Consider the following 14,404-nt stretch of genomic DNA (forward strand, 5'->3'; position numbering starts at 1 on the left):
TGGGTTGCTAGTTCCATGATAGTTTGAAATGGCTTTACAGCGGCTCAAATTGACGTGGACAAGAGAATCTCTTATTGTTACATGTCACACTGAGCCACAAGTACAGAGTGTGTGGACAGTCACTACAGCTTCAGTGGCAGAGGCCTGCCCAGACAGGTTAAACGTGTTTGGTTCATGTCCTGGTCTGCAGATTAATGACATTAACGAAGTTTCCATTAGTCGTGCAACTGGGGGAGACATGGGCGTCCATGCGGAAAGCCACATGACTGAGGCAGAGATAAGAGAAAATGAAATACGTCTTCGTGGAGACAGGAGGGGCCAGGAAGTGCCACTCCAAATTAGCTGCAGGCGCAGTTTGTTGTTACTTCATTAACCCAACAGCCCCGGGAAAAATAAAAAGCGGGGTCACAACCTTAGGCAACAGGGAGGCCTGAAATTTGCAAAGAGAGGCTCCATTAAACTTTGTCTGGATGCAACTTTTGACACAATACAGACAAGCATTTATGAGGGAAAGATTTAATTTAAAGAAAAATCCAGGAAATCTCACAACTGTTAAGTTTTAGTATTTTACCTCAAACAGTCCTGTTTAATTTTAGATTAATTCTGTTATAATTGCTGCAGTGTCATATGTAGACCATTAAAAGGAACACCACTTTACTGTTGTCTTAATAATTTAAACAAATGTTGCAATATCCTGCAGGTTAATTACCAGCATGTATTCTGATTTTTCATTATTTTTTATTTTTTTATTTTTTTTATTGCTAGTCTGTCCAGCATTGTGGTATAGTAATCCGTTTAAAAAAACTGTCCTGACAAGTTGATACAAAAGACATGAAGAAATCAGTGAGTCAGTCTCATACAGTTCGATCTTTTACTTCTTTCAAAATGTTGAATGTTAAATATGTAAATGAACCTATTTTTAAAAGCATGGTTAGGTAGTGATTTAGTTAATTTTTGTTAAATTTAACAAAACAATCAATTAAAGTCTGTGATAAAAGTTTAATAAAAGTGACACTGAGTATTGGTTTAGGACAGATTATGCTCCTTGGTTCAGATCTGACAGCATATGGGTGTAAAAGTTCACACTCTCGGTCTACGGCCAGTCATTGAGAAACCTTAGACAATATTAAATCAAACTTTCCAACACAGTCACATCAGTCATACAAATTCATCGTCAGCTTTTCTTACAAAAGACAATAAAAAAGGGTATTACCTCAATGTTAGATAATGTACATTGTGCTCTGTTTGTTGCTCTCTAACATTTGGTGATGTGCTTCAAAACAGAGCCGAGTTGTATAATGCCGCTGTTGTAGTTGTAAGATGAGCTGAGCAGTGGCTCTTTATTTGCACGCAGTGACTTTATTATATTAACCACAGAGTCTATGGTTACAGACCGTTGGAAGGAGGGCTATTGTATTCTCACCCTTTCTCTGCAAAACATACCTCTGCTGCTCTCTTCCTTTCTGCACTCTTCATAACAAACAGCCCTGATGGATTCTGCAGAGAGGGGCTAGAAATCTGAAGCTATTTGTATTTCTTTGAGTTCTTTTTTTATCGATTAAAAGGAGGTGGAGTTTGTCACTTTAAATGTGGCCTCGAGAATCTTACAAATTCAGTGCCTTAGATCTGAATTCCAAGTTTATTTCTCAAAAAGTCAGCTAAATTACCTTCCCTCTCTCTCTCTCTCTCTCTCATCTCTCTCTCACACACACACACACGCACGCACGCACACACACACACACACACACGCAGACACGCATACCTACTCAGCAACATGGATCAACAGCAGCTGACTTGGCTAGAAACTCTGTGGCACAGGTAGACAGAGGCAGGGTCCAGCGAGTGTCTACTGAGGCTGCAGACACATCTGTCTGCTTGATTTCAACTGGTAACTGAGCATGTAGTATTTACTTCTTGGCTGAAATGCAATCAGGGGCTGGTAGCTGGCAAGGAAGCAATGAGCCTGCGATTAGGTGCAGTAACCCCCCCCCCCCCCCCCCAAGAAGTAAGGAAGAGTTTGAGTTGAAAAAGTGGAATGGAAAAAATGTATTGAAAAATCGTGAGTTTTTTAAAGTAATATCATATAGACATTAATAAAAATATGTGGTAAACTATCAAAAACAGTGTTTTGTTTTGAAATCTTTCCATTCCCATGTTTTCCAAGAATTATGTTATGCGTGTTGGCAGAACACGTCAAACGGAGAAAAGCACGGCATTAATTAACTTATTTCTTCTAACATTTACTCCTAAAGCAGTAGTTATAATAGCATCCAAGCAGGCTTCAAGGTCTAGCTTGCACTAAAAGCATGATTAAATGTAAGGTAGAGTTTCATCATTATGAGCTGTTTCATTGCTGATGACAAGAGCCTCGTGAATTCCTGATGATAAACGCAAAAGTGACACTCTGAGGTTCCTACGGTAGAGCGCTCCCCCTGTGCGCATATAAACATTTTACATGCTCGAGACAAGAGCCCCCTCTCTAATCTGGCTGAAGAAGTGTGTGGAGAGGCCCTTTATCCCGCCCTGCTTTAACCGGTTGCTCACAGAAGAGCCATTTACCTCCACTAATGGGGAGTGAGCCTTTCACTGGGGCCTGTTTGCCTCTCAGCCCCCTGAAAGAAACTTCACCAGAGAGGAGACATTAAGAAAACCAGTTAATCTGGAGCAGTCTGTCTGTGTCTGCCCAGGGAATGGACCAAGCTCCTTGGTGCCTTTTCAAGAGGCTTCTCTTCACAGCAACTATAGAAGTGTCAGATCAGCACTTTTCTCAGTCGCTCTAAAGAAGACACAGTGGTTAAATTAATGACTGGTTAGCCTTTTTGGTCATTGTTTATTGAATTTGAAACCGTCAAAATGTCGCTGATTTAATAAATGAGCTGCACAACATTCACCATATACTGTATATTGTGTGTTTATTACTATATGTCCTTCCACAAAGTTGCCAAAGCCTTATCAAATTTTTCAAATTTAAGGATAAGTCAAGTATTGAAGTAACACGACAAATTCAGGTTCACCATCTTAGTTTAGCGTGTTTGTGTGCTAACATTTGCCAATTACTACTAAATGCAAAGTCCAGCTGAGGCTGATGGGAATGTCGTTAGTATATACCAATTCACCTGATAATGATGCTGGAGGAAAGGTTGAGGAATCACCCAAGTCATTATAAACATCTTGATGAGAATGCAAATGTGTGGGCCATGCATCCATCCAGTAGTTGTAAACATATTTCACTGAAAGCCAAAAATGTCAACCTGCTGGTGGCGCTAGAGGAAAAGCCACGGAATCACCAAAGTCAGTAAAAATCATCGGCTGAGGAATATGGATCTCTCAAAATTGAATGGCAATCAATCCAGTAGTTGTTGAGATATTTCAGTCTGGACCAAAGTGTGGACCAACCGACACTGCTCTCTCTGGAGCTAAAAACCCCATTTGACTAGAAATTCATTTCAGACTCCAAACTTTTGTAAGAACACACAAAACACTGGTTCCACTCTAACCAAATACTGCAAAAACAAACAAGGGACAAAATAAATTATTTCTCTTTTACCTCTATGGTGTTCAATTCTCACTCTAGCCTATAAAGAGAAAGCAAATTATTGATTTTACAGCACCAAGTAACTCTCTGAATCAGACAATAAAGCCTCACTCTCCCTAAAAGGAACCTGAGGAAAGAGTTGTACCAGAAGGAACAGAGGCCCAACCACAATCACAACCTAGTCACTGTTACTTACCTTTGTTTGTGACAGTGGGGGCTTTTAACCCCCAGACACGTAGTCTTTACTGACCATTTATGGAGCAATCCTTCCGTGGCAGGAGTGCTACACCAAGGTCATCAGTGGCTGCAACTAGAGTGACCTGTCATTAAAGACGGGACAAATAAACACAGGAGGAACTCTGGAGAATGGGGTTAATCAGGTAGGTAGCCACAATGGCAGGTGGCTGGCAGGTTAGGTTGAGCAGGAAAAAAGTGTGTATGGTGGGTGTAGGGTGAAAAGCATGCATGTACAAACAGACACAGAAATGTGCATACAAAGGCATGCATGTAAAAATGCAGACACGCACGCAAACACACACACACAAACACACACAATCACTTGTGTGCCAGTGGGTACGACAGATGCCGTATGGACTGCTGTATTCTCGGCAGTAAAGGAGGGCCCCGAGGGTCTCTGCTGCCTTACAGTACACCAGGGATCAGCTGTGACACAGTGACACTGATCCCCTCATGTCACACACAATGCTGTCCTAACACCACTCTTTGTGTAAGTGTGTGTATTTTCGTGTGTGTGTGTGTGTTGCTACAAATATACTACAACAGATTTCTTCATGTCAGTATTATGACATTGCCTTGTGCGCCTGTATGCAGATACTCAGGGCAACTTGTCTGCCATACTAATATCCTGTTTCTTTTCATCGCTTCAAAATAAAAGTGTTGAGAAATAAATGCATCAAAACAATTTTTTTTATTTGTATAAAGTACATGGTTTCATACTATCTGGGCAGTGTCTGTACCAACAGTGGGAAGGCTGTGAGTTTTTATGGGTTGTACTGCTCATGTTTGGCCAGTTGAGGACATGCTTTCCTCAGGGTGAGCAGAGTCTGTCTCCAGCCTCAACATAGACTGTTGCTCTGGCCCACTTCTCTCCTCACGAGGAAGCTGTATGTATGGGTCACGCAAAAGGATGCACCTAAGCAATCATCTTACAATCTATACTCTTTGGGCAGCAGTGGAAAGTAGATCAGTGCATTAAGTTTATTCAAGTTCTGTCTGAAATTTTTTAGGATACTGACTGTTTTACTTGAGTATTACCATTGTATGTGTCTTTTCTTTTACATTTCACTGATTTTTTTCTCCTCTGTGTTTATAGTTACGAGTAACTTTGTAGAATATGTTTTTATCTTTGAAAAATATTCTAAGCTGGGCTTGTAAAATAAGATTGTTTGCACCTTAAAACACTTTAGGCAGGGCAATACATGAACAATTTAACAATCCATAGGGAGCCATTCTTTAGAGTGTGTACTTTTACTTAGATTTCACTGCAAATATGCTTATACTTTTACTTTAGTTACATTTTGAATGTAGGTCTTGGAGTGTTTTCTGTTACTGTATTGTTAATTTGACTTGCGTTAATGATTCAGTAATGTTTTTCACTGCGGTCCTTTGCTAAGTACATAGATCATTCCAACAAATAAGAAGTTGTGAGGAAATAACATTTAAAAGAAGCTTAGAAATCTGAATAATCTCTACATTTTAACCAGAACTTACCAGTTTATGATTAGTTATTTGTTCAAATTTCAACTTGAGTCTATTAAAATTCAGTTTTTGGCCTTGGTGTTTAGACCATGACCATTTAAGTATTAGTCATTTCTGCAGCTTCAAATAAATACGTTTACAGCACATACATACTTCATACTCTGTTTTTATAAGATCTATGTACATGACATGTTTATGGATGACAGACATAAAACGCCCTATATGTTGGAGAGTGATACCGAGTTGATGTTTGCCTATCCTCCAGCAGTGGTGGTCCATAGACAGACCCTCTCCAGTGAGAACCACCATGGCCCTGTCATATAAAGTAAAACCAGGGAGATGTGTGGCCTGTGAAAGGGATATGCTCACCCTGCTAGTGGGCTAAGAGACGCTTCTTTGTTTCCTGGCATGTCTCACATACTTTCAGAGGCCAGATAAGCCCCAGCGCCATGAAACACAGCTTTATGCTTGGCCTCGGTAACGTCCCAGAGAAGGCAGAGTGGACTGAGAGGGGAGACCAGCAGGTAATATGTTCTTAGTGTCGCACCTTATTAAAGGGCCAGATACATACGAGAGCCGTGGTTATGTAGTCCTGAAGTTTTTAAGTACCCACTGAAAAAGACTCCAATAACCAAACTTCCAGTTTAAGTACCCCTCCCTCCAACTCCTTCACTGTCAGTCATTTTTCTTTCATTTCCACCCCTCTCTGAGGAGAAGGGGTAAGCTGGGATGGTGGAAGGCGGGGGGGGGGGGTTTGGCTGTTTCCTGAAATCGGATTAGCAGCTACTCTACACTTAGATTGCAGGGACTGGGGCTTTAGTTTAGCCCAGCTCAAGACCACCCAACAGGTAAACAGGTACATTACTGTGGAGCAAGTGAGTGTTGAGGGGATAGAGTATAAAAATACTCATGAGAGATGGACACAGAGTGAATGAAATAAATATGAGACTACTTTGGCAGATTGGTCAAAGCGGATATCTTAGTGAGGTTACTCTGAAATTACTATCAAAAACTTCTTGATGAGGTGATGGAAATGTATAAATTGCAATGAAACAAATGAAAAAGTTAAAAAGAAGAAAATACCAAACCTTACTTACTTTAGAAATTTATTCAGAACTACCAATTTGTGAACTTCCTCTTCTTGAACCAACTCTCTGGACCTTCACAAAAGACCTACATATCTCAACCCCAGCCCTCCCCGTTCACCAAGATATCTAAACCTCACATTGTCATGCCGCTGCCACTGCATCCCACAGAAAACCTCCTGAAAATTAGTTTTTGGCAACTGGCTCGCAAACACACTCTCCTGTCTGTTGCAAGCCACCAAGGCTTTGTTAGGCAGGCCTACTCTGAGCCCAGAGCCTTCAAGACCCCCATTATGCAGCACGAATCAGCGGGGCAGAAAGAGCAGGAGTGTTTTCACCAGTCATGTGGGCACACAGGCATTATACACTCTTCAGTGGCACTGTAGATATTTTGTGAATCATACAAACAGATGGGAGGCCTGCAAAGGCTGCAAGAAGAAGTTTTGATAATTGGGAGTTATATAAGTTCCCAAATCCTCACAGGAGGATTTTGAGTTTTTTTTCCCCATTGTGTGTTTTGAAAAGCTATGTGTGAAGGCCCCACTGCGAAGGTGACACAAATCCTTTGACATAAATCATTGTGTAAAGGTTAAAGGAATACAGTCAAGTGCTCAGGAAGAAGAGCCTGTAATTGCCTGCTTTGCTCCAGCTTTGCTGGGCAGTGTTTTACAAATTAAACAACAGCTCTTGCACACTGCAGAGCATTTGTCTGTGTGTGCATGACTATCATGCACGTGTCTTTGTGTGTGTGTCTTTGTTTACATGTGCCTTTGTGTATGTTCACTTGTGTCTTATTGTAAAAATAAGCTTGTTCAGAGCTTGTGTCAAGATACACAGACAAGTGCATCAGCTACAACCGGGCAGGAAGAGCTGGAGTTTTTACTAATCAGTGATGGACAAACTCAGGGCTCCCTGCATCTCAAACATCACTGCTTCTGTCAGGGGCCCCGTGTGCAGAGCAGGCGGGCTGAGCAGCTCTGATCTGCAGGGTTGTGTGATTTTTTTTTTTTCCCAGTGAATCACACTGGGGAACGTGTGTGTGTGTGTTTGAGATGCATGGTGCTAACCTTCCCCTGAGTAGTAATGCATGAACTGTTGCTCCTGCTGTTGCCTTCTATGTTAATAAGATGTGGATTTGGGCGGGGGGTTACACAGATGTAATTCAAGGTTGACATCACAAGATTCATAATGCACCGATAGTGCTGGATATCATACATTTGGCAGACCTTAGGTGAACTTTCAAAGTCAATACAGAGGACATCCTACAGTCCCTCGCAGATGATGATTTCACATGAGGCAGCTCGGATAAATGATGACAAAATGATTTTAGATTTGATCTTTCATATTATTATCAAAGATGGTGTTTTGGAAATCTATTTCTTTTTATAAAACAAATATATTCAATAATATTTTGACACAGAAAGCTCTTGCAGCTCATTACAAGCCCTCTGTATTTGTAATCGCTGTTCCTTTTATGCAGTGTTTCAAGCTGTCAAGCTGCTCACTTCATGTCACTCAGTTACGTGTTGTAGAGAGAAGAGTTCAGGGTGTGTAAATGTATTTATGAATGCATGATTTTGTGAAAGTGTGTACTTGGCTCTCTCCTCTTGCTGTCTAATAACTGGTAACCCCAGCTGTGAGTGTGTGTGTGTATTTGTCTGCCTGTGTAAAGCTGAGGCTCGCCGGGGCACTGAGGCGTAACTTGGCCCCAGTCAGGCCAGTGCGCAGAGTGCAGAGACCAAAAAGCCTCCAGCCGCGCTTTCCCTCTCTCTCTCTCTCTCTCCTGCTCTTTCAACCTCTTTCTCATCCACTGGGAGTTGGAAATAGGTAGCCCGGAAGATGTTACAATTTTTTATTTAGTATACAGAATAAATGCCCTTTTGTAAAATGCACATGCAGTACATTGGTTTGCAGTGGCCAGCAGAAAAAAACATCAACTTTGTAAGATTATCCAATTTCTCAATACTAAAGCAACACTCCATAAATAATCGCTCTTTTTCTTGCATCTTCTCCGTGGACAGAGATTTGTAAAACCCCTCTCTGTGTCTCTTCTAATCGCTTTCCTCCCTCACAGGACCTCACATTACCCTGAAGAAGAAAACCAGCAGGGAGCCAGGGCCACTGGTTAAGCATTTTCATGCTGGATTTGAAATCAGATTATATATGGGCCTGCTCAATTGACTTAATGGATTTGAAGAGACTAGATCCTATTAATAAAGGAATAAAAGAGATGGAGGAAAGGAGAAAAGGGGTGACTTTGCCCCTGAGGCTGTCTCCCCACTAGTGGGACTAGAGGGCTAATCTGCCATGCAAATTAAATCCTGCCTCTATACTGTGGCCCCTCTAATGTCCTCCATTACACACCTTTTATTTGTTGTGATCTGATATTGCAAACAGATTTGGTTCCAGCATCAGTCCGACTGGTATGGGGAGTGATTACTGGGGAAGATGGAATTTGCATCCTTTCTCATCCCAACAAAGTGCTCTTAGCCTTGGAGAAACGAGCATAGGGAATATTCTAAAATGGTCTTCAGATTGAGACACTGGTTTGGTTTCCTCTCTGTATGCTTTTTTTTTTCTTTTCTCCTTTTAAAGAATCATGAGAATCCTTCATGAGTTCCAGGCAGGATTATGATGCAGTTGAGATTGAGAGGTTTAATCAGTGAGAGTGGCAGTATTTGGGCTGTAACACAGCTTACCTCGCCACTTTCTCTTTTGTCATAATGAGGTCGTACTTTGCTTCATTCCTTGGAAGTCTACCTCTCCCACTCTGTTTCTGTTGGGTTGTCAAAAGCAGCTGTAAAAACACACATATGCCACATATGCTAATCCGATTTGCACTTAATCATGACAGGGATTATACTGTACGTACAGTAGCCACAAAGCTGTGAAACTTTTAGTGTTTCTTTGGTGTTTTCCAGCAGCAAAGTTCACCTTCCTGTGAATCTGGCACAAGCTTGCAGGGCAGACAATTTCTCTGTGATTAGGAATTAAAAGGAAACAAGGCTACGTGAAGAAAAATCCTAAGAACTCTTGCATAAGTAGCTTTCAAGGTTCCCTGTTAAGCCTTTTTCTTTGAATAATGATCGCAAATGAGTAGATGAAATGCTGGCTCAAGTGTTTGTTTGTGCATTGGCCAGTTGGTGGGAAAGTCTGCTTTCTTTGCATGAAGTAGTGTGACACAAAAGAATTTTACTTCAATGACAAAAGAAAAAAATACAAAAACAATACAGATCTGAATAGGAAATGAAAAACACTTACGCACAAATAAATACCTATACCAAACTCTTTTAGATAGAAAAAACAAATCAATAAAACATAAAACTTGATAAAGCAAATGCGCACATTGTCACTTTAACCCAAAATAAACCTGCCACCCAAAATAAAAGAATTAATGTGTCTACTGTATGTTGATATTTCACTATTATACAGTATCAAAAAAAATTATCCCAGAATCATCCATGATTCTGTATCAAGTTAAAAGATCTTTCTCATCCTTTTTTTCTCCAAGACTGGTCAATAGAAAAATCAAAACTTTGACTTTCCACTCCCTCTGTTTCACGGAAAGAGCATTAGGACCTGATGTTTTCTACTGTATGATGAAAAGGATGTTGTGGTCATTCTATTGCCTACTTTATCAACGTAGGAGGAGCATTTTTTCTGTCCAATCACAACTGAGAAAATCACACGACTAAAACCAAGCGCTGGCGTTCTTCTGCCTATTATCAGTGTTTGAGTGTTTTACCAATCACTGCAAGAGAAATAGCTTCTGCAGGATAAACATAAACTAAATATGGAATATATCCTGTATCTTTGATATCAACATCCTGCCAAATAAAAATGAATATCCACCTTTCAAACAAAGGTATGCCTGGGAGTGTGGACCTCATTTCAAGCACAATTAACTTGAAATGGAGTGCTGCAAGATCAATAGTCCCCAGTTGATCCAGAGGGAGCTGTCAGTCTATGGAAATGGCACACATATGGTAATATCCCCAGCTTAACAACAACTTAGAGGATTTACTGTTGCTGTTTTCAGACCCACATGAATAACAAACAGTGGGCCACCCCCTGGGAACCATTTTGTTTTATCCCAGCTTCAATTAATCTTTAAGGGGGAGGATACCATTCAGGAGAAATGGCAGGGGGGATATGAAGAGGGCGTTTTGTAGATGCAAAAGGTATTCTGCTAATTATAAAAATTACAAATAGATGATCCACTCATGCAAATTTGATGTGTGTGTGTGTTTGTGTTTTCTTCCCCTAACTAGCTTTCCATCATCTCCTTTTCTCTTTAACTCTTCCTCCGTCACCCACACACAGTCAGATAAAGTGTGTTTGCACTTTCATTTTCTAATTAGGACACTTTTGTCTCAGTGAGAGCTGCTATTGACAGGCACGCAAACATTAGTGGGATTATATGAGTTCTTACACTGATGAGTGTGATGAGATCTCAGGAGATGTGTATGGATTTTACCTCCTGCTGACTGCACTTCTCTCCTCTTAGCCTTGGGCCAGAAACCTGTGGCATAAAAGAATCTGAAAAGAAGAAATGAGAGCGAGGATAACTGGCAAGTAAGGGTAGTTATACGCTCAAATGTGATGTCATTAAGTCAGATATGTTTAGTGGCGTCAGGTGCGGACAGCCAGCACGTATAGACAATGCAGTGTCACCTGAGATAGCGCTGGGACTCGGATCAATTCAAAATTGATTTACCTCAACTTTGCGATTGATGAAGTCCGTTCAGGTTAAACTGCAGGGTTCTTGATTGGACATGCACTTTGGGGAGTCACTATTGGAATTGACTTCTATGTGTCGCCCTCAGCTCAAGCCAGGTGGGAAATTGAGTTACAAAGCACAGTATGAGAGGGATAGATGACCTATGTGACAGTTATACAGTTTGTGTCTGCCTTTCATAATTCCAGCTGAAGAAAGTTGGTTGACTGCACTGAAAAGGAGACTAACGTAAAAATCCATATTACCCCCTTCATACTCTTGTAATCTTGCTGGCTGTTGAGTCCTCTTGAGAATAAGAGCTCTGGAGAAATGTAGCCATTCAAAACGTGACTGGGAAAGCCCTGCTACTGGCGAATCCCAGAATGATGGGGCAGTGAGAGGTATGTAAAACACCTTCTCTTTTTATCATTCAGGAAGGTGAGATGTAGGTGGAGACACGTGAATGGCACAGAGGCAATTCCCTGACCCGTTTTCCGGGGAGTGTGTTAAACTAAATCTAAATTGCTAGTATGATTTCATCACTTGCCTCTGATGAAGGAGAAGTGATGTTGGTAAAGAAATGAATAAATGAAAAAAAAAACACCACAGCCTTGGGCTTGTGGCTCTTCCTGACTCCAGCTTTTATCATGTAAATAAGGCGAATGGGACTGGGTTAGGGGGACAATTCCCCAGCCGCCACTTGGGCCAAATACAACTTTCCTGCGCTTTAGGCTCACAATGAGGAATGTATTTGGAGGCCTCAGTTTTAATTTAACTAGAGTGGCAGCTGAGGGGGCACCAGGGACCTCATCTCATGACTGCTAGGATCGCTCCGGTGGAAGGAGGGGAAACCTCAACCTGGTGCCGCACATTTCAATGTGCAAGATCTCTTCCACAGCTCCATCACTGGTTGTGTGTATGCGTTTCTGCACGTGTTTGTGTGTTGCAGCTGACTGTTGCACACGCTCTGTAACACCTCTTTGGTTTCCCGGGGAGGAAACACGCTTCTTGCTCCGCTGTAACATTTGATTCATTACAGTCTGAAACAGCACATCAGTTCGCTTATTATGTCTTAAAAAAATCCTCCCAACGTCCCAAAGAGCAAGGGGGAAAAATCCACCAAAGAGGCACTGCCTTGAAATTGACAGCTGTTACTGTGCTGTACCATCTGGTGCATTTGCCAGGGAACAGAAAAGGGTTAATATTCTATGATATGTGGTAGCAGTGGCGCAGCCTCTTTTGCACAGCCACAGTGAAATACCGGGTGCCAGGAGTCTGTGCACCCAATGGAGAGAAACCCTCAACATTAGCATGGCACCATATCAACCAATGTGGCTAATTTAATGGGTCAAATACGGTTGGGAGGGTGCCAAAATAACAGCCGTACCAACAGAATTTCTAACAGGGCGGAGAATCACAAAGGAAAGTTACAGCTCCGCCTGGCATTATACAGCTTTTAATCATAATTCTCTGCATATAAAGCATAGCAAATGTAATTTTCCTTTTTTGTTGACCCGACATTTGGGAAATCTGTGTTCAGCTTGTGAGTCTATTTGTTTCCCTGTCCATTTGTGTGCTAGTATGTACTTTGCTGTGTTGGAGCTGTCATTATTCATTGACCACAGATGTAAATGGATCTAAACAATGGGACGCGCGTGCTGCGGGTAGCGATCGCCCCTGGAGAGGACAGGGCCTGCTGAAATTAATAGGCCTCCTGTGGCTAAATAAGCAATGGCAAAATAAGCCTAAATGTCCCCCAGTCGCATGACAGACAGGGCCCAAGAATCTGAACAGCAGGTAGTTATTATATGAATTGCTGGAGAGGGACATATTGCAGACCCAACATGCCACATCAAAACCATCACACTGCACTGGATGTGAATCATTATGTGTGCATGGTACGTTTCGGTGGAGGACAAAGCTCAGTTGCTGCACAATATTTCATTCTATTTTTGCTTTTCGTGAACTACTATTGTTAAATATCACAACTAATTCTTTTACAGCATATAAGCCTCAATGTGAAAGTCAAAGAGTTACTTTCTTTTATACAATAGGGATTATCATTAAAAAAATTTTGAGAAGAGAGGCAAACCATGAAACATCAAACATGAAAACAATGTCTTTCTAATAGAAAATGCCACATATGGGCACTCATATGCCCAAAGCTCAAGAATATGGGTTTAAATATCCTCCTTAGCTGGAAGACACACTTCTTTCTAATTCCGAGTGTTGGTTCACAAAATGGTTCAACATTTAAGGCGACTGGCAGGGGGTAAATTATCGCTCCGAGATGAATTATCATACAATTAAGGGCCCCAGAATGTGCCAAAACACAAAACACACAATATGGAGGAAAGGCCTACTTTCCCCCGAATTCATCAGAGACAGACCAGTGTCCCACCCTCTTTTAAAGGAACAGGATTTAACTTTCTAGTCTATTCACACTCATTCTTGTTTTGACACTGGTGCACTTTGTTAATAGATTTGTGTACATAAAGTGTTGGAGTTCATTTTGAAATGTCAAACCAATCCCTGCTTGTGTTAAGCGATTCAGAGATAAGTATTCATTCTGATGAGCCATCTAATTCTGCTTGTGTGGTTAGATTTTGATGATTTGATGATTTCTAAAGACACAATAATTTGCATGCATTTAATTTTAGACAGTGGTGCTTCACTTTGAAGTATCAGCTCTTCATTCAGCATAACATATGCTCCTCATGTTGTTGCTCTCTTCTGGCTTCTGAGTGGCGGTGAAGGTGGCTGCATTGGGGAACTGAGCTGTGTGGAGTGATGGCACTGCAGAGGTGGTCAATAATCTATTACGGCACACAGCCCTCCGCAGAGTGACAAATGTCTGTCAGAGAAATGGGCCCGGAGAGGTCAGAGCTGGGCTACTGACCTCACCCCCCTCCCCTTGGCGCCCACACACAGATACAGCAGGTTGAGGCAGACTACAGTGACATACTCAGTTTGATGGCAGGTGTCTTTATGAAAACATACAGACTTTCAAAAATTAATTTACCTTTGCTGTCATGTCAGTAAATCTCAACATCCAACTCATCATCACTGCACGGATCGACAAATCCTGCAATCTTGTTTAGTGCCATGTAAAATGAGGCTTTAAAACTCAGGAAATCATTTTCCTTTTTTTTTTTTTTTTTTATTTTTGTTGGGGGACTCGATGTAGGTATGAATCATCAATCCATCACAGGACAAGCACGAGATACTGGGATACAGGGATCAGAGAACTTATAAAGATCAGAAACATGGATACTGTTATGATCATGCATAGAGACATAGATAAACAGGTTTCTCATGTTCCATGTAAGAGTAATATCCCAGTTTATA

The sequence above is a fragment of the Xiphias gladius genome, chromosome 11 (assembly GCF_016859285.1).
Source record: "Xiphias gladius isolate SHS-SW01 ecotype Sanya breed wild chromosome 11, ASM1685928v1, whole genome shotgun sequence".
Lineage (NCBI taxonomy): Eukaryota > Metazoa > Chordata > Actinopteri > Istiophoriformes > Xiphiidae > Xiphias > Xiphias gladius.